Below are 27690 nucleotides of genomic sequence, written 5' to 3'. Positions count from 1 at the left end.
TTTCATAGGAATTGGGATTCTGAATAGACATTCTCAAATCAAGGCTATCACATTCTGTGCTCATAGGAATTATGATGTTGAACAGATATAATTCATCAAAATAAAGCAACCGCACTCTGTGTTTCAATTATGATGCTGAACAGACATTTTTCTTTAAAATAATACTTAACTTATTCTTTGCTACACTATGTCTAACAAAATTTTCGAATGACAATTCTTAAGAAACAATTTTTTGTTTATCTTCTTGTTAACGAAACGTACAAAGAGAAAGGATCGAAAGTTTCAAAAAAAATTAATATATGCGTTTTGTGTAATCTAAAACTTGTGGTATACAACTCAACAATAAGCAGGTTTATGGAATTATGTCTATATAGCTGTATACACGATAATTCAAATATGCAACAAGTAAGAAGACTGAAATGAAGACTAAATGAAATTTAGTGTGCCGTTAAAGCATCATATTTGTAGAGGGTTATGACATTTAGATCTTGTCAGTCAAAGAGAGAAAATTCTAAATCATTTTGAATTAATTTAAACTGAACTGTAGATTTACTTTATTTGGAAAATGGATGAGCCACCTAGATTTTAATCATAAAATGGAATCGGAAGAAGGGTAGAATCAAAAATTAAATGATGGAAAATCAAAAATTCTTGCTAAGCACCCAATATTCGGAGTAGACAGGAGAAAAATAAAAGTGTGCAAAATTTATTATGATTGAATGTTAATCGAAATGTTTATGGTTTGGCTGCACAACCCTAATATTCGGAGTAGACAGGAGAAAAATAAAAATGTTGCCAAAACTTATTATGATTGAATGTTAATCGAAATGTTTATGGTTTGTCTGCACAATTCTAATATTCGGAGTAGACAGGAGAAAAATAAAAGTGTTTGCAAAATTTATTATGATTGAATGTTAATCGAAATGTTTATGGTTTGTCTGCACAACCCTAATATTCGGAGTAGACAGGAGAAAAATAAAAATGTTGCCAAAATTTATTATGATTGAATGTTAATCGAAATGTTTATGGTTTGGCTGCACAACCCTAATATTCGGAGTAGACAGGAGAAAAATAAAAGTGTGCAAAATTTATTATGATTGAATGTTAATCGAAATGTTTATGGTTTGGCTGCACAACCCTAATATTCGGAGTAGACAGGAGAAAAATAAAAGTGTGCAAAATTTATTATGATTGAATGTTAATCGAAATGTTTATGGTTTGTCTGCACAACCCTAATATTCGGAGTAGACAGGAGAAAAATAAAAATGTTGCCAAAATTTATTATGATTGAATGTTAATCGAAATGTTTATGGTTTGTCTGCACAACCCTAATATTCGGAGTAGACAGGAGAAAAATAAAAGTGTGCAAAATTTATTATGATTGAATGTTAATCGAAATGTTTATGGTTTGGCTGCACAACCCTAATATTCGGAGTAGACAGGAGAAAAATAAAAGTGTGCAAAATTTATTATGATTGAATGTTAATCGAAATGTTTATGGTTTGGCTGCACAACCCTAATATTCGGAGTAGACAGGAGAAAAATAAAAGTCTGCAAAATTTATTATGATTGAATGTTAATCGAAATGTTTATGGTTTGGCTGCACAACCCTAATATTCGGAGTAGACAGGAGAAAAATAAAAGTGTTTGCAAAATTTATTATGATTGAATGTTAATCGAAATGTTTATGGTTTGACTGCACAACCCTAATATTCGGAGTAGACAGGAGAAAAATAAAAGTGTGCAAAATTTATTATGATTGAATGTTAATCGAAATGTTTATGGTTTGTCTGCATAACCCTAATATTGGGAGTAGACAGGAGAAAAATAAAAATGTTGCCAAAATTTATTATGATTGAATGTTAATCGAAATGTTTATGGTTTGTCTGCACAACCCTAATATTCGGAGTAGACAGGAGAAAAATAAAAGTGTTTGCAAAATTTATTATGATTGAATGTTAATCGAAATGTTTATGGTTTATCTGTACAACCCTAATATTCGGAGTAGACAGGAGAAAAATAAAAATGTTGCCAAAATTTATTATGATTGAATGTTAATCGAAATGTTTATGGTTTGGCTGCACAACTCTAATATTCGGAGTAGACAGGAGAAAAATAAAAGTGTTTGCAAAATTTATTATGATTGAATGTTAATCGAAATGTTTATGGTTTGGCTGCACAATCCTAATATTCGGAGTAGACAGGAGAAAAATAAAAATGTTGCCAAAATTTATTATGATTGAATGTTAATCGAAATGTTTATGGTTTATCTGTACAACCATTTTGGACCATATTAGAATGAATTAGATTACTGCCCCAGATTTAGAATTTAATTTGCAGTGTTTGGCTGCCAAATTGAAGTAGATGTAAACTATAACTACTAAACTTGTCACATATATAATCTGAATGATGGGAATGTCCACTCGGAAAGATTATTATTTTTGAGACTTCAATCAGAACTTGGTTCGCGGTGACCTAGTGATAAATTCTCAGCTGAAAAACCAGGGGGCTTCAGGTTCGAGACCCGATTCCACCGAAGAACCGTCTAGTAAATGGATCTGTTGTGCGTTAATTTCGTAGGGGACAAACGCCCTTAAGCTGGTGTGGTGTAGAAATTTGGAGTGGGTTTGCCAGCTCAGATGCTATCCATGTCACCTGACCGTGGTTCAAAATTACACGGTCCGTCTCAAAACAGCCCTAGTGTTGCTTTAAAAAGTGATGTCAAAATAACTAACTAAACTTCAATCAGAACTTTAATTAATTGAAAATTAAGATTTTTTTGTTGAATTAAAAAGAAAAATTTTGGAGCTTTGTCACTATATCTTTCTAATATATTAAATAATAATAACGACAATAATAATTATTACATCATCTTATAACTATTTTTTCGATGATGCCTATTATTTCGCCGTATAAATCTTTTTCTATTTTCGTTGAGTTTTCAAAAAATTTCTAAGCATATTTTCCAACAAAATATTTTATATAAATAAGAATAAGCAAGAACGAAAACATTATGTTCGCACGAAAAAGTTTATCTTTTGTCCACGTGTTTCCTTCACATTGGCAAAAGATTAGATTAAAAGACTAAGTTAATGCTTACTACAAACTAAACTTGGGAAACTGCATTTTCAGCACGTGTCTGTAAGAAAATAAACATGAAACATACCATTTTTTAGAAAAAGTAAATGGAAGAATAAGTTTCAAGCAAACTTCTGAAATATCCATACTAATAATACTAACACTAATAATTCAATAATGCTTCCGTCAGTCAGTCAGTTTTTATTTAAAGCATGCATGGTTTATAAGCGGAAAATATTCTTTCTAATAAAGTGCAACAGCTCATTTCTAACCTTAATACAAGGTATATGCATCAAATAGGAAATACAATTTAAATCAAGTAAAATAGTATATTTTATGTAATTTAAGTCAATAAATATTCTGGTAAATTATAGAATTTTTAATTTTTACACAAATCCTCGGCTCAATGAGTCAGATTTAATAAAGTATTCTTGAAACACTAATAAAGTTCCACTTTTTCACGATCAAAGGTGGTTTAAATTAAGAAAATCTAAATATAATGATTTTTATTTTTAAAATATAACACGCGTTTAAACCACTCCATTGACCGTTTCGATGAAAATACGCCAATCTGTGTCCAGAGCTTCCCCAACTCTAAGATAATAGTATTCAAAGTTTCATAACTCGGTCAGTTTTAACTGCAAAACAACGATTTCTTTATTTAAAATTTTAGAGTGCCAAGTATATTTGATTTCATTAATAGAATCAAGAGACTGTATAAATTTTTTCATCATTTTTTAAGAAGTATATTTTTTTGATAAAAACAAAATAAAATTGTTTTACTTCATTGAACGCTTTTCCGCATCCAATATTATATGCCTCTTTCGAATAATTTAGAAATTATCTATTGACCCATGATTAGAGCGCATATAATATTTTTCGGGAGAATCATGATCTGAAAAATTGAAAAACCTTCACAGAACAAAATACAAATTTTGAAGAGAGAAAAGAAATAAATTTACAAATTGAAACTAAAAAATAGAAGTTGTATCCGCTTACAAACAAAAATAGATTATTACAAATAAGATAATTAATATTAAGTTTATGAATACACTCAGCACATTAATGCTAATTATATGTATGTTTTAAAATATTTTCCAAAGAGCTGTAGAATTCTAATTAAATAGAGCAAAGAATTTCATACAGACTGTATTCGACTTTGATTTCATGAGCTGAAAAGATGTAACAATGCTTGTATCCTCGAATGTATCAAAAAGATAATTCATTATTCAAAATATTCCCAGGCTTTTGATGTCTTATTTATTACCAAGTTAATCATCAAATATATGGTTTAACTACATATTTGAGTTTATTTGTTTTTCAATAGATTTTTTTTACATCAGCGATCGTAGAGTATAAGCAATTAATCATCATTTAAGTCTGCAGATTTTAAAGAAAGTATTTTTAGTGACCATTTAGTTCTCTGGAATTAATAACTGCCAAAAAGTTGAATTAAATAGGTTTATAACTTTATCTTAATGACTTTCCCCCAAAAAAGTGTTCTTAAATATGATTTTTTCTAAATTTTGAAAATTTGTATTTTATTTGGCATGTTCCTCGTTTTGAAATTCAAATATGTCCTGTTCTTTTATATATATTTTGAAAACATCTTGTCTTACTTTTATGGTCATTCCTTTTGAAAATTTTTAGTTCAATTCCCCATATTTAAAATATTGTACATGAAATTGTACGATGATCTGTTCAATCCACATCCTTCTATCATTAACCCAAGTATAACGAGTCATTTCTCTTACTCGTTCTTAACCCATTTATCAAATCCCCCGAGGGGGCACCTCGAACTGAGGATGAGATGCTTCCGGTATGGTGGTTGGATCTCGAAACCCTGCAAGGTACACAAAAAGTTGGGGGATCTGGCTCCTCCCATCGATGACGGGACGTACTTCCTTCGGTAAGGGTTGTACCGTGTCCGGTGATGGCCCTTAGGACTCAACCACAGTTCCCGCCAGTATTGCTGTTGCGGCGGTCCGGTCATTCAGTTTTCTTTATCCGTGTCCTTCGGGCGGGTCGGAGAGTCAGTGATATGACTTACCCATTTATCATGACAATTTTGTTTAGTATGAATTTATTCTATGTGGGCAATTGTTTAGCGTCGTATTGAGACCATTTAATTATAACTGCCATGATGGCTGTAGAAAGCCAATTCTTTTACACATGGATCTTAGCCATCGGCATACGCACACACATTCTCTTAAAGCATTTGATTTTCTCTTTGTTCCACATTTATATGCATTAACTGAAATTCGAAATTTACAAGATCCTAGAGTCAAGGATATGATATGATGTCTATTAACAACGAATATCGTGGGAATAATTGATGATATTTGTGAATACGTTATCATTGAGGATTGAAAAATGAAAGTTCTATAAGAATATGAAAATAGATAAATATTAAACAAGAAAGAGTCTGCTTTCTCTATAAAAATTGTTGATATATAAATAAAATGCCCAACACATAAGTATGCAAAAATAATATTATTGTTTGGATTTTTCAATGAAGGTCAATTTAGCATAGTAGGTGCAAGTCTTCAATAGTCCCTTACAATGGTAAGCACAATCTTTAAGGTCTAAAAAAATTCTTAAATAAAAATTTCTGAACCGAATAACAAAAATCGTTATCTATAAGACCCTCTCTCACGGGGTGGCATCTCAGATTTGAGGATGAGAAGCTTCAGGCATGATGGATGGTCTTCGTCACCAGTGTGGGTATATAAATGGTGTCGGGTAACGACTCCTTACTGATGACAGGACATGCTTCCCGCTGGAAGGGTTCGATACTGTGGCTTGTGAAAACTCTTTGAACTCATTCGCAGTTTCCACCAATGCTGTCGTAGCTATCTGGTCATTCAGATTTTATTCCTGCGCCTAAAGGCGGGTCAGAGAAGTCAATGTGTGGTATATAAAACCCTGATTCGATCACTTATTTTGTGAATGTTGGACGCTAACCAAGGCAGCAAAAGATAAACTGCTAGTATTTAAACGGAAAATTTTAAGAAAAATCTATGATGCTGTAAATGAAAACAGAGTACGGAGAATACTTTACAACCATGAACAATACAAAATAATTTCAAAGAACCCAACATCATTAAAATCACTATAACTTATTGTATCAAATGACTCGGAAACTTACAAAGATTAAAGGACAGAGCAAGAAAGCTGACAATTTAGCTAGCCTACAAATATCAGAAGAAGTAGGCCACCATTTGGATGGCTTGACAACTTTGAAAAATACTTCAACCTGCTAGGCAACAGAAACTGTAAATCTGTGGTGTGGGATAGGCAACGATGGCTAAGCTAACTGAAACGGTTATGGTCATTTATAATTCTAGGCTATAGTGCCAAAGAAGAAGAAGAATTTTATATTTTAGGACTCCATTACATTTACCAGTTTGAATAAGTTAGATTTTTTTAAAGGGCTCATGCACAATGGATTTGCAGTTTAATTCAGGTGGTGATTTAATTCCCTTCATACTCTTATTCTCTTGTTTTGTTAGATATAATAGTGCCCAGCAAAGCAAGATATCAAAATTCTTCTGTGGAAATCTATAAGAATATTTTCAAATTTTAAAAAATAACAGATAATAATGACATTAAAGTGGCTTTGATATTTATCTTGGCTAAGATGTCATCGAAGTACGAAGAAAGTGGAAAAAATAAACAATAGTAACTAGTCAAGTCTCGAGATATGTGTCTATAATAAAATTTTTAAACGTTAAAAATCTACAGATGTCTTAGATGCTGGAATGATTTTAAAACTGTCATAGCTGAATTTTTATAAAAATGATTAAAAAAATGATTGAAGGAATAGTAACTAGCGAAACAAAAAGACTAAACAACGAAAAAGAAGTTCTTAGTAAAATAAAAATTCTAAAAACCAAAATAAAACTTTCAGATATTAAAATTATTTTAGTGTCAGAGATTCCACTTATTTCTTAGTGGAATTGTATCCAGCAAAATAAAATAAAGAAAGAAACTTATAAGAATATTTTCAAATGTTAGAAATTAATAGATGATTATGATGGAATTAAGAGACATTAATAAATGATGTCTATGATGGCTTTGATAACTATCGTTGCTGAGTTTTCATTAAACTGATCAGAAAGTGGAAAATATCATAATTAACAAGCACATTCAAATGTTAAGGCCTCAAGATGGAAGTTATAATAAATGTTTTAAAATATTTAAAACCAATGAATAATTCACATACTTGAATGATTTTAATAATATCATAACAGATTTTAATCCAACAGTTAATCAACGAAACAAAATTAACAAACTTCAAGAAAGAAGTCTATAATAAAGTTTTAAAAACATTAAAAAGCCAATGTACAGTGAAAATGGAAACAAACAACACGAGTTGAAATAATTTTTAATTCTTATCTTAGTTGAGATTTGAACAACGTGATAAGAAAATGCAAAGGTAAAACATATATAACAAAGCAAAAATATCATACCTAAACAAAACACTTTATAATAAAGTTTAAAAATGTAAAGGATAATTCTCCATTGTTAACACTATTCAAATGCCTTTCACATTTTATCAAACTGATAAGAAGGCAGCAAATAAACCAGTAAAATCTATAATAAAGCTTTTAAAATTTTAAAAACCAATGAATGAATCTGTTGTTAGAGTGATTTACGCTTGTCGTTGGTAAAATTTTATCAAAATGATAAGAAAGTCTCCAATAGAGTTGAGTCAACATTTCCAAGTTTGATTAGTTGCTTCTATTGAAATTAATATGAACAAAATATTAAGATCAGTTAAAAATAGGATAAATTTTCTGTCATCTTTTTTGAATGATTGGTATAAGATTTAACTGAAGATTCGTTATAAAACAAGATGTTACTTCGACATATTAATCAAATGCCTTTAACCTTCCATCTAGAGCACAATTAGATAATCTGTTGCAAGGAATACTCATAATGATTATTATTTTAAAAAAATCTAAAATATGTCTTTAAAAAAAAGTGTTGTACTGTTTTATATGCTGATGAAAAAACGCAAAGATGGTAAATTTCAACAAGTTTAGCAGACGATAAATAGTGTGTATCAATGTTATGAATGTTTCTTCATCATTCTAACTAAATTTGATCGCCTTAGTCATCACGCGTGTGCCATTAATATTGTGTATTAATGGCATGAATCTTTCTTCAACATTCTAACTAAACTTGGTCACCTCAATCGTCATGATCGTCATAATGGCTAATATACCGGTTGGAAAGTTATATAACGGCGTCCAGTAAAAAAAGACTGAAGTTGATTATACGAAACATAATTTTCGCAAACAACATATTTGAGCAGGTTTCGCAACCGATAAATATTATGTATTATTGGCATGAATACTTCTTCATCATTCGATCGCCTTAATTACCGCACATGCCCATTAATATTAGGCATTAATGGCATGAATACTTCTTCATCATTCGATCGCCTTAGTCACCGCACATGCCCATTAATATTAGGCATTAATGGCATGAATACTTCTTCATCATTCGATCGCCTTAGTCACCGCACATGCCCATTAATATTATGCATTAATGGCATGAATGTTTCTTCATCATTTTAACTAAACTTGATCGCCATAATCATCGTGATCGTCATAATGACTAATATACTGGTTGAAAAGTTATATAGTGGATTCCAATGGAAAACAAGATTGAAGAACTTTATTCGAAATTTGATTTTGCAGTATTTAAACGAACAATATCTATTTCTAAGATCATGTAATAATACGAGAAGTTTTGTCTAAGAAATCTATGCCCAATATGGTTCTAAATATCAGTTTTAGAACCTTTACTTCTTTTGCTTAAAAATAGGACATTCATATGTCATTTTTGAATCCGGAGTGGAAAAGTCACAAAGAGATTAACCGATGAGACTTATGCTGAAACCAAAAATCTCAATGCTATCTGAATTTTCTATATTATCATAAAGGATTTAATAACTTAATAAAATAATATTCTATATTATCATTAAGGATTTAATAACTTATTAAATATTATTGACTTTATTAAATAAGTAGTATGAAATGAATTAAATAGTGAGTATGAAATGATAAAATATTTAATGTGATGATAAATAAGTGAAAATAAAATGCACGTTTATAATAAATATAATAGTGACTAAAATAAAATAATACCATAACATAATAAGGAAGCTTATAAATATAAATATATAATTGTTATATTCTTTAAAAATTTCAAAGTTAGAGTTATTATCAAAAACATTTTTATTAAATAATAGTTAACAGTTAATTAATTAGTTAACAGTAATGGTTAGGAAAAGGAATGTTACTGAAGAGGCATCCAATGTATCTTGTTATAGTAATTAATTAAAGTTCGAAGAAAAAAGTACGTTATCCCAATCATTTTTAATATTATTCTATTTTAAATATATCAGGATACTGGAACTTCCGAATATCTCCTTCAGAGATAATAAAAATTTCCTACCTTTTCAAAAACTATTACGACAGCCCGTGATTTTAAGGGCTTTTATGTTGAGATTTTTAAGAAAACCTGTGTGTTTCACAAAATATGTTTCTAAAGAACAAAACAGGCCCCATAGGCATTCAATCGATCATTAAAAAAAAAAGGAAGAAATTTTGTAGTGATCTTAGTGGACAGCACTATGTCCGCCGTAATTTAGTGGAAGAACGTTTAGGGCTTTGTAGTAGTGATAGAGTTATAATGAATCATGGATGAGCAGGTTTAGCAGATTTTACTATGCTTTAAATTCACTTTCAACCCATTGTTTTTCAAAAATGAATATATATATATATATATATATATATATATATATATATATATATATATATATATATATATATATATATATATATATATGGATTTGAGAGGGGAGGGAAACACGACATATCAAAATATGGTTAATCAAACTTTAAATTCACTTCAAATTTACTTTTCAAAAGTGTCTAAATTCAAAGAGAGGAAACGATGCATAATAAAAAAACGTGATTAAGCAGTGATTATTACTTTGATTAGTGATTAATAGTATATATTATGTTTTTAATTCTCTTTGTACCTAACTTATAAAAAATGAATGAATTTAAAAAATGAACATGTTACACCCAAAACCTAAACAAACAAGTTTATTTATATTTTAAAATCACTTTCATCCTAATTTTTAAAAATAATGATGAAACATGTATAATAGTACAATAAATATGATTCTTTGAGGGCAAACTTAGTTTATTATTTTAGTTGTAACTATACTGTAAACAAAAAGTTTGTTTTAAAAAAATTTATAAACTTATAAAAGAATGTAAAATTTATTTTTTTATATATATAGAAATATATATTTGCATCTAAAATACGGTTTTTAAGCAAAGATAATAATACTCGAAAAATGCGTCTTTCAAAAAAGAATAAAAGATAAGGTGATTTTAATATCGAGATTTGCTCTAATCGGGCATTTTAAAGGATTGCAGGGAAGGACGATATCTTCATAAAAAAAGGTCCAAGAAGAGAATTTGAAGATAAACGCAAATAGATCTTGAGATTATCTTCATTAAATGCAATATCTTTTTGCCTTGATTCATATATCAGACACTAATTTGTCCGACCCAGCACACGTGCGTACTAAAATCCTTGAACTGTTTGATTGCAAACAATGAAGAAAAAAAATTGGATGCCTTTTCCCAAGATACGACTGTCACAATAGATATTGATATGCATAAAATCAATCAAAATCGCATGTTTTCCCCTTATCTTGATATTTTATTAATAAACAGAAAACCAGACATCTTCAAGTTAAAAAATTTTTTCAAATCTCTATTCCTAAGCATTTTCTAAAAGTGTCATAAAACGCTTTATAAACATTTTATGTATATGCGTAGTAACAGCATTTTGAAGTTTCTTCTCATAGTTCACATTTGAAAATATTCCATACACATCACATTTTTAGTGAAAACTGCTAAAATTTTCTTTTATGAAGTAAAATTGTGCATTCATAAAGTTTTGCATAAATAAATCCCTCGTGAGTATAACTTTTTTATTGAAAGGCTTAAGCTGATTATGTCTCGGATTTTTTGAAAATTTTTTAAGAAAAACTAATGGATGATCTGGCAAAAATAGTGAAATGATCTAGCAAATATAGTGAAATGATTGCAAAAATGGTAATTAGAATATTTTGAATATGTTTAAAGAAAAACTAATGGATGATATAGCAAAAAAAAGCAATTATCAAAAATGATAATTTTTGTGATGCTCAAAGCATAAATTATTGTTCTATGATTCTAATTAAAAAATCTGAGAGAAAAACCATTTTATATTACTTAGATACACACGTGCGAAACGTTTTACAATATGCAAAAGCATTTTACTTATTAATACTCGCCATATTAATTCAAAGGTTAAAATAAATTTTGCTGAAATTTCTTTTACAGCATGAAAATGGCACAGTAAAATTGTTGTGATTTACAGAGAAATGGCTCAGAAAATAAGAATTTGCGATTTTAAGGTTCACTTATCATTTTAATTTTAAACTATGATACTGCCTAAGCTTTCCAAAATTTTATTTTCTAGCCTACTTAATTAAAAAGTTGTGAATAAAATTTGTTGAATCTTCATTTACAGTATAAGAATGGTACAATAAAATTGTTGTGATTTATAGAGAAATGTCTCAGAAACAGAGAATCTTTCCCTAGAATGCCCATTGTAGCATCATTTTAACTCTGAAATATCGCAGCGTCTAAGTTTTTCAAAAATATTTAATTCTCAGCTAACTATTTAAGAAGCTGCCAGGAAATCTTCATGAAATTTCTTTTGCAGTATAAGAATAGTGCAATAAAATTGCTGTGATATACAGAGAAATAGCTCAGATATTGAGAAAGTTTGCTTTGAATGTCCATTGTGCCATTTTAACACTGAAGTATCGTAGCGTCTAAGATATTCAAAATGTTATTTAAATCTTACCTAATAAAAAAGTTACTAGTGAATTTTGAAGAAATTTCTTTTACAGTATAAGAATGGTGCAATAAAATTGCTGTGATTTACAGAGAAATAGCTCAGATATTGAGAAAGTTTGCTTTGAATGTCCATTGTGCCATTTTAACACTGAAGTATCGTAGCGTCTAAGATATTCAAAATGTTATTTAAATCTTACCTAATAAAAAAGTTACTAGTGAATTTTGAAGAAATTTCTTTTACAGAATAAGAATGGCAGGATAAAATTACTATGCATTTCAGAAAAAAAAAAGCTTAGAAACTGATAAGCTGTTTTGAAAATCCATTGTGCGATTATAGCTCTAAATTTTCGAAGCGTCTAAACTTTTTTAAATTTATTAAATTCTCATCTAATTAATTAAAAAATTGCCAGTGAATTTTGATGAAATTTCTTTCACAGAATTAGAATGGTGAAATAAAATTAATATACAATTCACAGAAAAATAACTTAGAAACTGATAAATTGTTTTGAAAATCTAATGTGCTGTTATAGCTCGGACTTGTTGAAGCGCCTAAGTTTTTCTAAATTTTATTTAATTCTCACCAAACAAATAAAAATGTTGTAAACAAGTGTAGCTAAAGTGTCTTTTACAGAATAGCAGTGATACGTAAAACTGATATAAACGCCTCAGTTCAATAGATCAAAACTTCGGGACCTTGGTTTGGACCATTATAATATAAAAAGTCAATCAGAGAGTACTTACCTTCAGTAGCAAGTGGTACTGCAATAATCTTCAAAGTAATGCTTTTGCAAGCACAGTCATTCGAAGAGCTCTACAGAGATAAGTGGACACAATGTCCTGAAGTCAAACACTTTATACACTCGGTACTTATCGCTATATTACTAGGTATCTGACCATCAGCGTCGCACGAGCAGTCAATTGAATGACACCAACGAAAAAAAAAAGTTGACCGGACCGTTTAGAAAAACGTTTTTCCTCCTAAATTAAGCAGCTATCAGTTTGCATTCCTTCAGGGAAGTTTCGGTTAATCTGGCAAAAATTGCTTTCGCGAAGAGGAAAAATGGTGAACGTTCAAGATTCAAGAAGAGGAAATTGCTTTATGTTTGGTAATAAAAGATGGGATTTCATTTAAACATAGTATTATTTTTAGCCAAAAGGTGTGAATACAAAATAGTTGGACAGATGTTTGAAAACTCTAAATATCTCTATTAAAACTATTCCATACTCGAAACAATGCTTTTTTTAAGGCCATTTCATCTTCTTCATCGCATTTTTCCTTCTCTGGTCTTGTTTCTTTTAACGCTAAGTTGATAGTAAAATTTATGACGCAGATATCCAGGGTAAGAATAGGTGAAAGGGCGATGTTTTACGTCGAGCATTCCGTGGTTTTCAAAAAATATCTTGACAGATATTGAATTGGGAAGTTTAGTAAAGACGCCAAGCTTTGCCATGACATGTTCTTCTTTTCTCTTCACGTAAAAAAGCAAGAGTACTTGTGTAATAGTGTTGTTGACTGTTATTGAAAACTCGAATTTAACTTAAACATTGTGTTCTTTTTAATCAAGAGGTATTACTACAAAATTACCAAACAAGTATTGAAAAAAACCTTTTTATTTTATTTTTTACAACTATCCAAGCTCTCTATCGTTATACCTCTCCATTAAAACTATCGCATAATCGAAAGAGTGTTCAGAGCATTTTTAAAAAAGTCATTCTTTGCTACTATCCTTTTTTTTTCTTTGCTTTTGAACTTCCATATCTTATTCCTACTAGCGCTGATTGAAGGTGAAAATAGATTATTGGAGCTGATATTCGAAAACGGTTATTCAAAGAAGTCTTAATCATCAAGAAACATCAAAAAAACCTCTTAATTCGTATTAAATTATGGGCTAGAACATAATTTTGGTGAAGGTGTCCTGATTTTACTTTTCGGGGCCATATTGTTTTCTCCGAATTCGCTAACGTGAATCTTGAATGTATAACATCATCATTTGACAATCTGATTTCTGGAGACTGGAATTTAATTTAATCATTGTATCATTTCTATCCAAGAATTTTCAATACGAAATAATCAGACAAATGTTTTAAACCTGTTTAAATTTTTAAATAATTATCCATACTCTCGTTGATTTTTAAACTTTCGGTAAAACATACTCTACATTCGAAACTGTGCTTCAGGCCATTTCCTGAATCTTGAATGTATAACATCAACATTTGACAATCTGATCTCTGGGGACTGGAATTTAATTTAATTATTGTATCATTTCTATCCAAGAATTGTGAATACGAAATTATCGAACAAATGTTTTAAACCTTTTTTAATTTTTTTTTATAATTATCCATACTCTCGTTGATTTTTAAACCTTTCGGTAAAACATATTCTACATTCGAAACTGTGCTTCAGGCTATTTCCTGAATCTTGAATGTATAACATCATCATTTGACAATCTGATCTCTGGGGACTGGAATTTAATTTAATTATTGTATCATTTCTATCCAAGAATTGTGAATACGAAATTATCGAACAAATGTTTTAAACCTTTTTTAATTTTTTTTTATAATTATCCATACTCTCGTTGATTTTTAAACCTTTCGGTAAAACATATTCTACATTCGAAACTGTGCTTCAGGCCATTTCCTGAATCTTGAATGTATAACATCATCATTCGACAATCTGATCTCTGGGGACAGGAATTTAATTTAATCATTGTATCATTTCTATCCAAGAATTGTTAATACGAAATAATCTGACAAATGTTTTAAACCTTTTTTAATTTTTTTTATAATTGTCCATACTGTCGTTGATTTTTAAACTTTCGGTAAAACATATTCTACATTCGAAACTGTGCTTCAGGCCATTTCCTGAATCTTGAATGTATAACATCATCATTTGACAATCTGATATCTGGGGACTGGAATTTAATTTAATTATTGTATCATTTCAATCCAAGAATTGTGAATACGAAATTATCGAACAAATGTGTTAAACCTTTTTTAATTTTTTTTATAATTATCCATACTCTCGTTGATTTTTAAACCTTTCGGTAAAACATATTCTACATTCGAAGCTGTGCTTCAGGCCATTTCCTGAAAATTTTTTCATCCCCTCCATCGTTTTTATTATCTTTGCTTCTTATTCTATTTGTATCTGATATCTTATTCTTTTTATGACTTGATTATAGATTGTATGGAGAACTTTACCGTTGAATAGGATTGTTGTTGTACGATGAATCTCTTGTGACTGAATCAAATAAAAATATAAACAAGCGAATAAAAATATAACCAAAACTCTCTCGTAAACTCTCTAAAAAACTTGCCAATTGCTATTGGCATACTACAAAATATTGTAATTGCTATTGGCATATTACAAAATATTAACTTTTTGTGTGAATTTAGCAATTTTACAAAATCTATCGTGTAATCCGTTTTGAATAAGTTAGCGATTAATCCCTTAAATGTTTTAATAGTATCCAAAAATTGGATTTTGTTTTAGACAGGTTTTTCTCAACCAATTCTAAAAAAATTGATACAAAACTGCACTTGTCGCAAAACTTGTTGTCGCATTAAATTTGATATAATTAAATCACTCACATTTTGTAATTATTGTGTTAACTCATATTCGAGCAACCGGGCAGATAGATATCCTCTGAATGGATTTAACTCAAAATTTGATATAAATCTGCCAAATTGGCCTAAAGACAACATACCTAATTTCAACCGTCTAGTTCAAAGCGTTTTTGAGTTTTATTTTCCCAGACAGACAGACATTTTCCAAAAATGTGTTTTTCGAACTAAGGGAGTTCTAAAATGTGGAGATTCGTCAAAATCTCAGACTCGAATTTTTTGACAATTACTATACTTTCTCTGTAGTATATCTGAATGAAAAAGTAAAACATAGACACTGAATGTAAAATGTCTGAATGAAAAAATATTGGTGAATAACCCATGATTCATTCTTTCCACAAATATTATCGCCATTTTCTCCTAAGTTATTCATGTAAGGTAATAAGGATATATATTAGTTGACTGTTTGATATTCAGATAGCCAATCCATGTGTTTGTTTATAATGCTTCTGATATCAAAAAGATGTATCTAGCCAGCAGGAGATGTGTCTTCATCCATTTTTCTTATCTTTCTTCCATTCTTTTAAATAAATCAAAAACTTGTGTAAGTGTACTCGTACAAGTATTCCTCTACGCTTATGTCTACATCCTGATGTAACAGTGAATGAATTTTGCTGCGTATTTGATCAATTTAAAGCATAATTTCACTCGATTATCATCAATTGCGCTAACTTCTTCTGAGGAATTAGCATCTTTTGTTTTCATTTTGTACATGAAACCATTACTTCTAATTAAGGTTACAGCCGTATTAGGCAATATGCAGAGTCGAAATTTAAGTTAAAGGTATGGAAAGGGAAGAAACGTAACATATTCAAACATCAGTTATCCTTGATGTATTTATCGTTCTTCTGTAACTAGCACATAAACCAACTTCTTACTTTCTATCCACATCTTTGTGTTTCGAGTATGATTACTAATAAAAGTATTCATTTAAATGTAGACATGTTTAAGGTGTCAGATTTATATTGCAAATTCTTTCAAATGCATTTTAAGAAAGAAAATTAGATTCTTAAATGAATTTTGTATCCTAATATTCATTGATTAGCTTGAATGTCTGAGTTAAGGTTAACAAGAGTTATAATGTGACACACATATGTAAGCCTTATATTTGGTTTATACTACTATTTTCTAACAAAATATGCGTCAGTTCAAATAATTAGTATTACTTCAAATATTTTCTAATATGCAAAGTATATACAGTGAACGTTTTGTGAAAATAGAGAACATCTTTTTGTTCTTTATTCCAATATCAAGTATTTTCTAATATAAGAATATACAAAGAAAGTATTATGAACATCAAAAAGGCAGACGTTCTTTTGTTCTTTATTCTAAGATAAAATACTTTCTAATGTACGAAATATACACTGAAGAAGTATTGTAATCATTAAAATGTCAAAGTTCTATCTGCTCAGCATTCTAAGATAAAATACTTTCTAATGTACGAAATATACACTGAAGAAGTATTGTAATCATTAAAATGTCAAAGTTCTATCTGCTCAGCATTCTAATATAAAATAATTTATAATGAACTATACACAAAAAAAGTATTGTGAATGAAAAAACGGCTAATAACTTTTTGTTCTCTATACCAATATCAAATAATTTTTATTAAAAGAATATACGCAGATTAAGTAATGTGAACGCCAAAAAAACATATCATCTCATATAAACATAAGAATTTTATACTATTTTAGCATAAAATTCTTTCTAATGTGCGAAGGATATGCATAAGAAGTATTGTGAATGTCGAAAAGTACGTCTTTAGCTCAGAATTTTAATATGAAATACTTTCTAATATACCAAGTATATGTAGAGAAAATATGGTAAATATCAAGAAGGTAAACATTTTTCTGTTCTCTATTCTAGTACCAAAAACTTTCTATTATACGAAGTTTGCTTAGAGAAAATATAGTGAACTTCAAAAAGAAGTGCACGTTCTGTGCTTTATTCAAAAATGAAATGGTTTATAATATACGAAATATATACAAAAAAAGTATTATAAGTGACAAAAAAGTAAACATCTTTCTGTATCTCTTTCTAATATCCGATTCTAAATTTCAAGAAAAATTGTAGCTGATTGAGTGAAATATCGTGCGAAAGACTATACAAAATATTAGATGTGATTCACTGAATGAACTCAGTGAATCGCAAATAAATTATGTGATTCACTGAGCGTGTAATTGCATTTTTTTAATTTAAAATAAATTTTAACGTGTTTCTAAGAATCATATCTTCATCATCTGAAACGGTTTAAAATTTTTCATTCAGCATTTTTATCTTTTATAAAAACGGTGCTACTCTCTCTAATATTTCAGTACTCTTGTGCCCCGAGACATTTGTGAAGATTGACATCCAATCATCTGTGGCTCAGACTAGTTAATTAGATAGACTAGTTAGGTAATGATTAGTACAGATTTGCAAAATCGTTATTGGTTTGTGAAGAATATTTGACGAATGAAGCAAAAAGTTTACTTATGAGGTCAGAAAAGTTATTGATAATTTCAATATTAGTTGCTCAGTGCAAAGAAAATGCACTGATATTTAAACTAATTTTTGATGCTTAAACTTAATAGTACTGTGGTTAAAATTATTGGTAGTTTTTCATGCAGTTAATCATGAAGGAAAAAATAATTTTAATTATTCTTTATGGAAATGTACTGGTGAAATAATTTTGCCTTTCGTAAATACTAGATTTTGTATTTTAACTGTGTGTTTTTTGCACCGACATTGCATATGTATTTGAACTAATTCCTGATAATGAAATATCCGTTGAAAGTTTTACATTATAAAATGATTAAAAAGAGAAGTTATTTTAATAAATGGAAATTTTGCTAATTATAACAAATAAATGAATAAATCTGATATTTTTATATTTTTTTTAAACTATCAGAAAAGAATCTAATTAGCAAATTTTTCATTTTCTTTTAAAATACGCAATTAAACAAACGATTACGAATCTGTAATAGTTTTCCCTGCACAGTCAATGTCTAAATAAAAGAGGGTTTTTATTTATTTATTTTTTCCGAATGGATTTTGAATGGATCTCGGTTTAATTACCACCGACTTTGGCAATAAACTTAGAAGATTCTCCAATATGTGGAAATCTTGGCGATATCTCAAGTTGTAATCAAGATATAGGGCACTTCAATGCCTTTTAATACTTTGTGAATGGGCTGTGAAAACAGAGAAGCATGCACGAGAAGTAGTGACTGAGTGATCTCCTGCTAGTTCTCTTTGATTGTTTTATGTTGTTGGAGTTGTCTAATAATGATTACTTGAATAATCCCTATTCATCTTTGCAAGTGGTGTTTTTGTTTATATTGCTGTCGTGTTTTGCTTCTTACCTGTGTTTTATATTTTCTTGTAGAATAAAGTTTCGTAATCCATTATTGCTTCCATTGGACTTTTCACCATATATATATATCAGATGAATGTCAAGAAAATTATGCAAGTCATATTAATCATATGAAATATTCATCTGCTTTCAAAGTTGAACGGTAAGAAATATAATTCTAAAATGTAAACTATCATAAGCTCAATGTACCATGTTGGGAGAGAACTTTACAATTAATCAATTGCAATATGAAACCTAAAATTATGATATTGTTAGCTAAAAAAAACTAGGCAGCTTTCTTATTTAATTCACAGATGATTATAATCTTTATTTAAGTAATTGCATCATTTAACTTACTGGAAGATATACAAGGTGGTTATAATTAAATCTCCCCTTTAAACACCATCCTACAATGCAAACGGGTGAAGGGATTGCAACAAAATTTGATATATAGACTATTCACAAGATGCGCTCACGGAATTTCGAAAAAAACGTTAGTTTCAAAATATCCACCAGAGGAAGTTTTTTTCCGGAAAAACATTAAATTTAACACAATAAACGACCAAAATGGAATACAGAAACAATATTAACAATCCAGAACAAGTATTATGAGTAATAAAATGAAAAAGCGGGGAAAACTGGAAACTTCATAATGTTTCATGTGCGAAGCATCAAAACTGATTAGTCATGATCTGTTGTTGAAAACACTGTCCATCCACTTAAAATTTTGTAGGTGATGAGGGTGGTCACATGTAGCACATTTCCTTACATCGTCCTGGACACGGTTAATAATTGCTCCTCTTGTGCAATTTCGTTCTAATCTGCTCTTGTTTCTGAAAACTGGACTTTTCTTTTCTTTCAAACAGCGCAATGTTATTTTTTCCTTACCTTTACATAATATGGTTCGATGACAAGTGATCAGAAACTAGTCAATAAACGTTAATATTGTTTCTGTATTCCGTTTTGGCCGTTTATTGTGTTAAATTTAATGTTTTTCCGGAAAAGGCATCCTCTGGTGGACATTTTGGATTTTTTTTTCGAAATTCCGTGAGTACACTCATGTATAGTCTAGATAACAAATTTGGTTGCAATCCATTCACCCATTTGCGTTGTAGGATGCTGTTTATAGGGGAAGTTTAATTATAATCACCTTGTATATTTCAGCTAATCAAAAACCCATAAATTAATAGCAGTATTTAATATATACAGGTATTTTTACCACTTTCTTTGCTATTAAAAGCCTAACTAAATTCATTCATTGAAAGAGCTGATAGCAGCCATCCCCCTAATTAATATATACATGAAATCTGTTATTAAACAAACAAAATTCTAATCTAAATATCTAACAATCAGAAGCTATAGAAACACTGCTTTTTCATACTTAAATATAAAAAGAAAATCTTGACTGAAAACGTATATGAAAAAATATAGGATATTTTAACAAAGTACAGAAACGAAATTAAAAGAATGAAATGGAATTAAGATGAAATATTTGAAGATTAAATCCCAATGGAAGTGTTATAATAATAAAAATATTTTTAATTAGCAAAAGTTTGTATAAAATTAAATTTCTATTACAAAAAAGACATTTTTTCCTTCTAATTTTAAAACTGCATAAAAAATCTGTTTTGGGCGATTAGATTTTTCAAAACTTTTCAGGGGATATAGAATTTAAAAGGCGCAAAAAATGCCAAAAAACTATTGTTTTTCCTTAATTTCTAAATTTTTTATATTTCTTCCTGTTTATTTATTGTACATAGTTTTAAGAACTCAATTTCTTGAGTTTAATCAGATTTAAGTATAATTCGGCCAAAAAGCGCCAGTACCACTAAACAGGACCGAGAAAGAATAACGTCAAATTATAAAAATATACTCAAGTGCGTTATTATTTATTATGAAAGTGCGAATTATGCTATATAATTTGACGAATAAAATCGCCAAATTGGCGAAATTTTTTTATGGCGCTTTTTAGTCGCCGTTACAACCGACAAGTGCCCAGATTTATTTTATCAAAATCGATCTATAACTTCCACCCGCAAATTACTTCAAATTCAGCCAAACATCCGTTCTTTATTCAGCAATTTTTAGACCCTAATCATAGCCACAAACTCTATTCATCGTAATGCAAAGCGAAAGATTTTTTAGATCTGAAAAATGGTCAATTTCATTTATTTTCTTTGTTTATAGTATATGAAAAGATTACGTTCCAAAATTAGAACATCATTAGTTAGCAGAAACCAAACAATAAGAATATAGAATGTAATAAAAATTAGCAGATCTTTAATAAGAAAACTTCATCCATTAGTACAATTTTATGTCTTTCAGATTTTTTTTTTTTTTATTGTTGTTGTTGTTGTTGCATGGAAGTTTATTTTCTCTTTGCGCCAGAAAATATGTAGAAATCTGATTTATAGAAGAATTCGGGCATTGCAGACCTAATGATTGCTAAAAATACTCAGTACTGATCAAAATTATATTCTCAATATTCAATTTGCCATTAAATAATCGAAATACAGGGTGTTCATTAATTATTGTCGGGGATACCGTACCTCATAACTTTCGAATAAAAAATATTACGCAAAAACCGATTAGACCGATTACCATAACCGATAGATTAAAAACCGATTACCATAGAAAGAAGTCCAGCGGTGCTATATCTGGTGATCTCGGAGGCCCTGGGATTGGTCCACCTCTTCCCTCTTCTTTGAGTTGTAATTTACGAATACATAATCGCCTTCAGCTGAATGCCTACAAAGTGCAAATCGTGCAAGCTTTACACTTTAATATCATTAATAAAATTCTTTGAGTTGTAATTTACGAATACGTAATCGGTTTTCGCGTAATATTTTTTATTCTAAAATTATGAGGTACGGAAACCCCGACAATAATTAATGACACCCTGTATATTAAAAATTCGATCCCGGGTATTTTTCAGGTTACTAGCAAAAGCAATTTCAGCACTCAAATGATACTTGAATGAAAAAAAAAAATCCTTATTTTGAAATCGTCCATGACACAGATGTTAAATGTCAAAACCCGGAAATGTTTCACAGAGCTTAAAGTAACTGCTTAAAGAAACTGAAACAACCTTTTACATTTTAGAAATCTTATTTAAAACTATTGACGTAATAGGCAAATGCAAGGCTTTTTTCAGCCTAAAGTAAAATATGATGTCGCTCATGACACTAAATGAAAAAAAGAAGAAAAAAATTAGAGTTGGACGTTATTTTTTCATGGCATATTAACATGAAAATATTCTATCTACAATACAAACATTTTAGAAAGTTTATAAAATAATTAAAATATTTAGATTCTAATCAAAATTATTGAAATTTTTATGAAAAATTATTGAAATAGATTTTGTTTAACCCGTTTTCAAGGATGATTGCCTTTGCTATCTAATTCGTTAGAAGAACAAATCTAACAATTCGTTAGAAGAACAGAACTTTTTTAAAGTAAAACCCTTTTAAACTAAATTTTTTATCCCTATTAAAATTATATTTGTTTACAAATTACAATAAATTCTTAAATAATACCCAAATTAAAAATTTCTGGAATGCATTTCATTAATATTTAGTATCTAAAAAATAGCTTATATTTAAAATTTAATCAAAATCTATAAATTAATTATTCCTTGTCTACTTTTAAAGTAAGATCTGCAAACAGTATTTCAGGAATTTTAAATTGCTAATGAACTGTAAATTGCATATGTTTTTAATATCCATTAGAACAAAAGAAAACGCTTTAGAAAAAAAAGAAACGATTAGAACAAAAGAAAGCCTTTACTCTCAGAAGCAACTGCACAAACTCGGTTTAAATCACTGACCTCGTCAGTGGTCTTGTCTATGACAAGAGAAACAACAACAGAATTTAAAAGTATGATAGAATAAGCTTATATCTAAATATGAAAATGTTAATTTTTTGTAATTCTTCAGCAATTAGCATTTGCAGTGAGATTTATAAAATACTAAATAAATCTATTCACTGTGTGCTATATGTTGTCTGTGCTATATGTTGGGCTAATTTTGAATTACTTGTCATATTTTTAGGTCATTTTGAATTCTTTTCATTTGAGGATCTAGATATTTTGAGACTCTATGCAGTGCAAGTTACGAGACCCCTCTTTTAATAAACTGATCAATTTAGTTTCAAATTTGACTTAACATCGTGTCATAATTTGATATCAAGTCTTATAAACATCATTTCATAATTTGATATCAAGTCTTATAAACATCATATAATAATTTGACATCAAGTCTTATAAATATCACGTCAAAAACTTCTGGTTTAACATCATGTTAATGATTTATTTGAGATTATTTTTTTTTAGTTCCGCAACTGTGAGAAAATATATATGATTTCATTTATTTATTTTGACTCATCCATAATTGCTTGGCTTCCACGATTGCTTGTCATCCAATTTTAAAGACAGTATTATTTAAACACTTGCTCAAATTTATAAATAATAAAAAAATGTAATAAAGCAGGTAGGAGTTTAACTAATTATATTTGACAAAATGTTTGAAATTATCTTAATATGCTATAGTTCAAATAATTTACTTTTACATATTCATTTAGCAACTAAGCTAACAACATTTTTCTTTAAATCGAACATCTGCGATCCCATTCCCACCAGCTGCCTTGTCGAAAATTCGCCATTGTTTATTTTCTGTTTTCATTATTCTAGACGTAAATTGTTAATCACCTGTGAATCGTCTGCGTTTCAACATTTTTTTTCATTGCTCTATTAAAATTTGCTGTGAGGAGTGGCAACTGCGTTTACGGCTGTATTCTTATTTTTGATGCGTTTCAAAGTTCGTAATTATATTTCATCTAGTTGTAAAAATAAATGTTTGCAATTATAAACAAGCGAGCTTTTTTATTGAGCTTGCACTCATTATAATCGAATTCAGAAATACATTCAATATATAAAAAAGAAAATAAAGATAGTTACTTCTTTATAAGGATGTTTTTTCCTGTTGTTAAATTATTGATATGTTTTGTATCCATATTGAATTTGCGATGATGACGTAATTATCATGCAAATACTCTTTTCATAAACTTAAAAGTTTGATTTCCTTGTCAATTTGAAATGAATTAAAGGGTTTTGATAGCTATATTTTTTCCTCAATAGCTGTTTTGTTATTATTTCTTCACTAGTTTTTCAAGTTATTAATTCTGGGGGAAATGATTAGTACATCTGTATTCTACACATTTAAAACTGGGAAAATATTTACTCTCTGTAATTTTCAGGAAAAGATGAACAAAGAACTTTTATAGGTTCTCATATTAAAGACTTAAACATAATGTATAGAATTGTTAATTTATATTCTGACTAAAATAATCTTAATAATATAAAATGTACTTGATTAATAGACAATAAATATATTGACTAAAAACATAACTCTTAACGTGTCATTGCAATCGTTAATCCTCAATAATTTAGAATGCAAAAAATTGAATTCATTCCAAATTATAACAGCTTATTATATCTAGATGTAATGGGAAGAACACCAGTATATTAAATTTACATTTTTGTTTCGTGTTCATGTGAGGTTGTTTTGAAAGTTATTTTAAAACATCAATTTGATCCCCAAAATATTTTTTTTAAAAAAATGGTAACATTATATCGATTTTCTATTAAATATGCCTTCAAATTTAGTGATTAAAATGTTTAAAGCAAGAAGGTACAGCTGATGTAAAAACATTTTAATGCACGGTTGCTTTAGATGGAAAATAAATCATTTTATGATGATAAACACAGTAAAAAATTTCTATAATAAAAGATTATTGAATATGAAGGTTTCATGCTTTAAGATTAAAAGTAAATTTCTGTTTTAAAAGTAAATGTCACTAGCATAATTATGAGAAAAAAGAAATTTTTTTCCCTCTTTTTTTAAGGCTTTTTTCTATGTTACAGCAGTGGTTTCTCCTTCAATAAGTTGAGACTTTATTTCATTCGGCTAAATTCAATGACTTTGTTGGAAATTGTATATTCACACTTTTTCTTTCACTTGACACTTAAATCTTTTAAACTTTTGGACAATTTACCTGAACCACCACACTTTTTCCAAAGCAAAATGTCTGCAACGTGTAGACATAATTTCTGAAAAAAAAAAAAAAAGGCAATAGAAAAGCATATTTGCATAAAAGTACTTTAAGCCAGAATCAATGAATAAAAAACATAACCGTGTCTATAGTCTCGCTCATATTAAATTTTTACTAATAATAATTTGTGTGTGTGCGTGTGTATATGGTGTAAATATCATATATGAGAAATATAAAAGTACATTTAAAATTAGTATTCATTGTACCTGTTATCGCAAGGCATTATCCATCAAACGCATTTTACATATATTTGTGGGTGCGCGCAGGTGTACTTGTGTGCGTGCGCGTGTATGCGTGTGCATGTGCCTGTGCGTGAGTGTGGGTGTGTGAAAGATCAATTATTATTAACTTATTATTTTTGAAAAATGACGTATTATACAGAAAATTTATTGCATACTTAATATACTTCATTTTATGTTTTATATATTTTATGTTATGTAATTATATATTTTATGTTATGTAATTATATATTTTATGTTATGTTATGTTATTATATATTTTTATATTAATTTTTTATTCTTATTTTACGTTATTATTTTTTAAGTTATTGTTTTTTATTTATTTATTTTATGTTATTATTTTTTATTGTTTATTTTATGCTGTTTTATTATATATTTTATATTTTGGGCGAGCATAATAGAGCTCGCCCAGCTGCTTGATCGAAAATAGATTAGTGGAGGAGGGTCACTGTTCTCTTATCTGTTAAAAAAATCATTTCAACATTCACATATTTTTTTCATTCATAAAATATATGAAATTTTCATATTATGCTTGTGTTTTAATATGTTTGAAATGAACAAATTTCAAATCGCGTTTGGAAATCTTAAATTTTAGACCATTTATGGATAAAGTAATTTTCTTAATTAAAATCTCTTGATAAATATTTTTTGCAGAATTACTAATTTCTGAAATTATAAGCCAAGGTTGCCAATAAGGTATTTTAATATTACTGATCTCATTTCTTTTTTGTTCTTAAAACTAAAAAAAAACATATGGCATATCAAAACACCAAGCATTTTTCTGTTCGAACCAATCGTATTAAGTAAATGAATTAAAAAGAAAACGTGCCAAAAACGACTGGAACTCAATATCTAATATAGATATGGAACTATCCAAAAAAAAGATGGTTCAAATTCTGGATATCCGAATACAGAAAAAAATATTCTTACTTATTTCGACATAGATATATTATTTAATGATAAGAAAATATTATTTCTTCATGATTTTCTTCATATAAGTTTATCTAAGTTCATTGAACAACAATTTATCTCTAATAAAACACAATGTGAAAATTATCCAAATCGATTCTGAGACTGATAAAAAAAATCCGAGTTGAATTTCACCAAATCTTACCATTGTAGATAAAGTTTAAATGCTGTGACCTCTTCCAAAATATGATTTTATCAGTCACCCAACCGGTTGTCAAAAAAAAAAAAACCATTGATTGATAGTTTCTTTGACTGGTACGCATCTGTCCTTGTGGGTAAAATTTATACAATCGGAAAATTAGAGGACGCAGGTCATTACGTGGTTGACTGCGTTTCATCTAGACAAACTTGCAGATAATCTTGCAAGAGAATGATCCAGAAATGTACTCTCTAATGAAAATGCAATTTTTAAATTTTCGAAGGAAAATTTAAAATTGGGGGTTATTTATGCAATAGGCTATATAATTTGTTGACATAATAGCATGTTTATCCGCTTTTTTTTTTCTTTTTATTTGTCATCCTTGTTGGATGGCGTTTCTGTATGTTATTTATACGTTGTTTTGAGATCAATATGTTATTGCACAACGGTGCCTAATTAAATGTTATTTTTTATTCTTCAAGGAGCTGCAAAAACGCTTTCGTTGCTTTGAATCATGCCTCTGATTCTGAAGAATATGTAATAAGACATTTACTTTTGTGCTATTCCTTAACCCATTAAACGCCAAAACACAAAATCATTATTTGTTGTAGATGCAAACAATACAAGTTATTATTTTGACCACTTATAATAGTAATTTAATGTAAAAATAAGGAAATTGCAGTTATTTTTTAAAATATAGGGTGTTGTGTTGGCACAACGTCAGCGGAAAAGAAGTATGAATGTTGGTCGTTATCACCGAGCACTACGGCGTATTTTCTTCACGATTTTAAAATTAGAAATTTTTGTGAGCTGTGAAAATATTCAAAACACTTCTTTGAAAATTTTAATTTATTAAAAACTAACAAATAAATGTAGTTGACAAGCTTATTATGAAAGAATAAGGTGATATAAATTTCAAGTATGATATGCTTTACTATAATTGTGGTGTAAAGCAACTTCACAAACATTGCAGCGATAAATAGTTTGACTGAGGCAATACTTGCAACGTAGTCTTCTACTGTCTGTAGACTTAACAATAAAATGTCCTTCGGATATTAGTTTTGTAAGCCTGGATTTGCTCGGACGTCCTGTAGCTGATCTTTTCTTATTTATCTCACTATCCAAGGGCGCCTGTAACAGATGAAGCACAAACTCTCGTCTAAAATCCAACAGTGACTTTTTACTTCCTTCAGAAAATCTTGATATTCACCAAGCATTTGTTAGCGCAACATCGATGAAATTTGAAAATATCGGCCA

The 27690-nt window shown here is 29.0% G+C and overlaps 1 protein-coding gene across 1 annotated transcript in view; it reads right to left on the bottom strand.

The window, feature by feature from the left end:
* The window catches only part of LOC129968581 (SEC14-like protein 2), a 61472-nt gene extending 48536 nt beyond the window's left edge, over nt 1-12936 (bottom strand). Inside the window, exon 1 of the mRNA XM_056082610.1 lies at nt 12762-12936. The gene's annotated coding sequence lies outside the window, so the exon portion shown is untranslated. The remainder of the gene's footprint in view (nt 1-12761) is intronic.
* Between the last annotated feature and the right edge of the window lie 14754 nt (nt 12937-27690).

The sequence above is a fragment of the Argiope bruennichi genome, chromosome 5, assembly GCF_947563725.1.
Source record: "Argiope bruennichi chromosome 5, qqArgBrue1.1, whole genome shotgun sequence".
NCBI lineage: Eukaryota > Metazoa > Arthropoda > Arachnida > Araneae > Araneidae > Argiope > Argiope bruennichi.
This window is presented reverse-complemented; position numbering and strand designations above follow the sequence as displayed.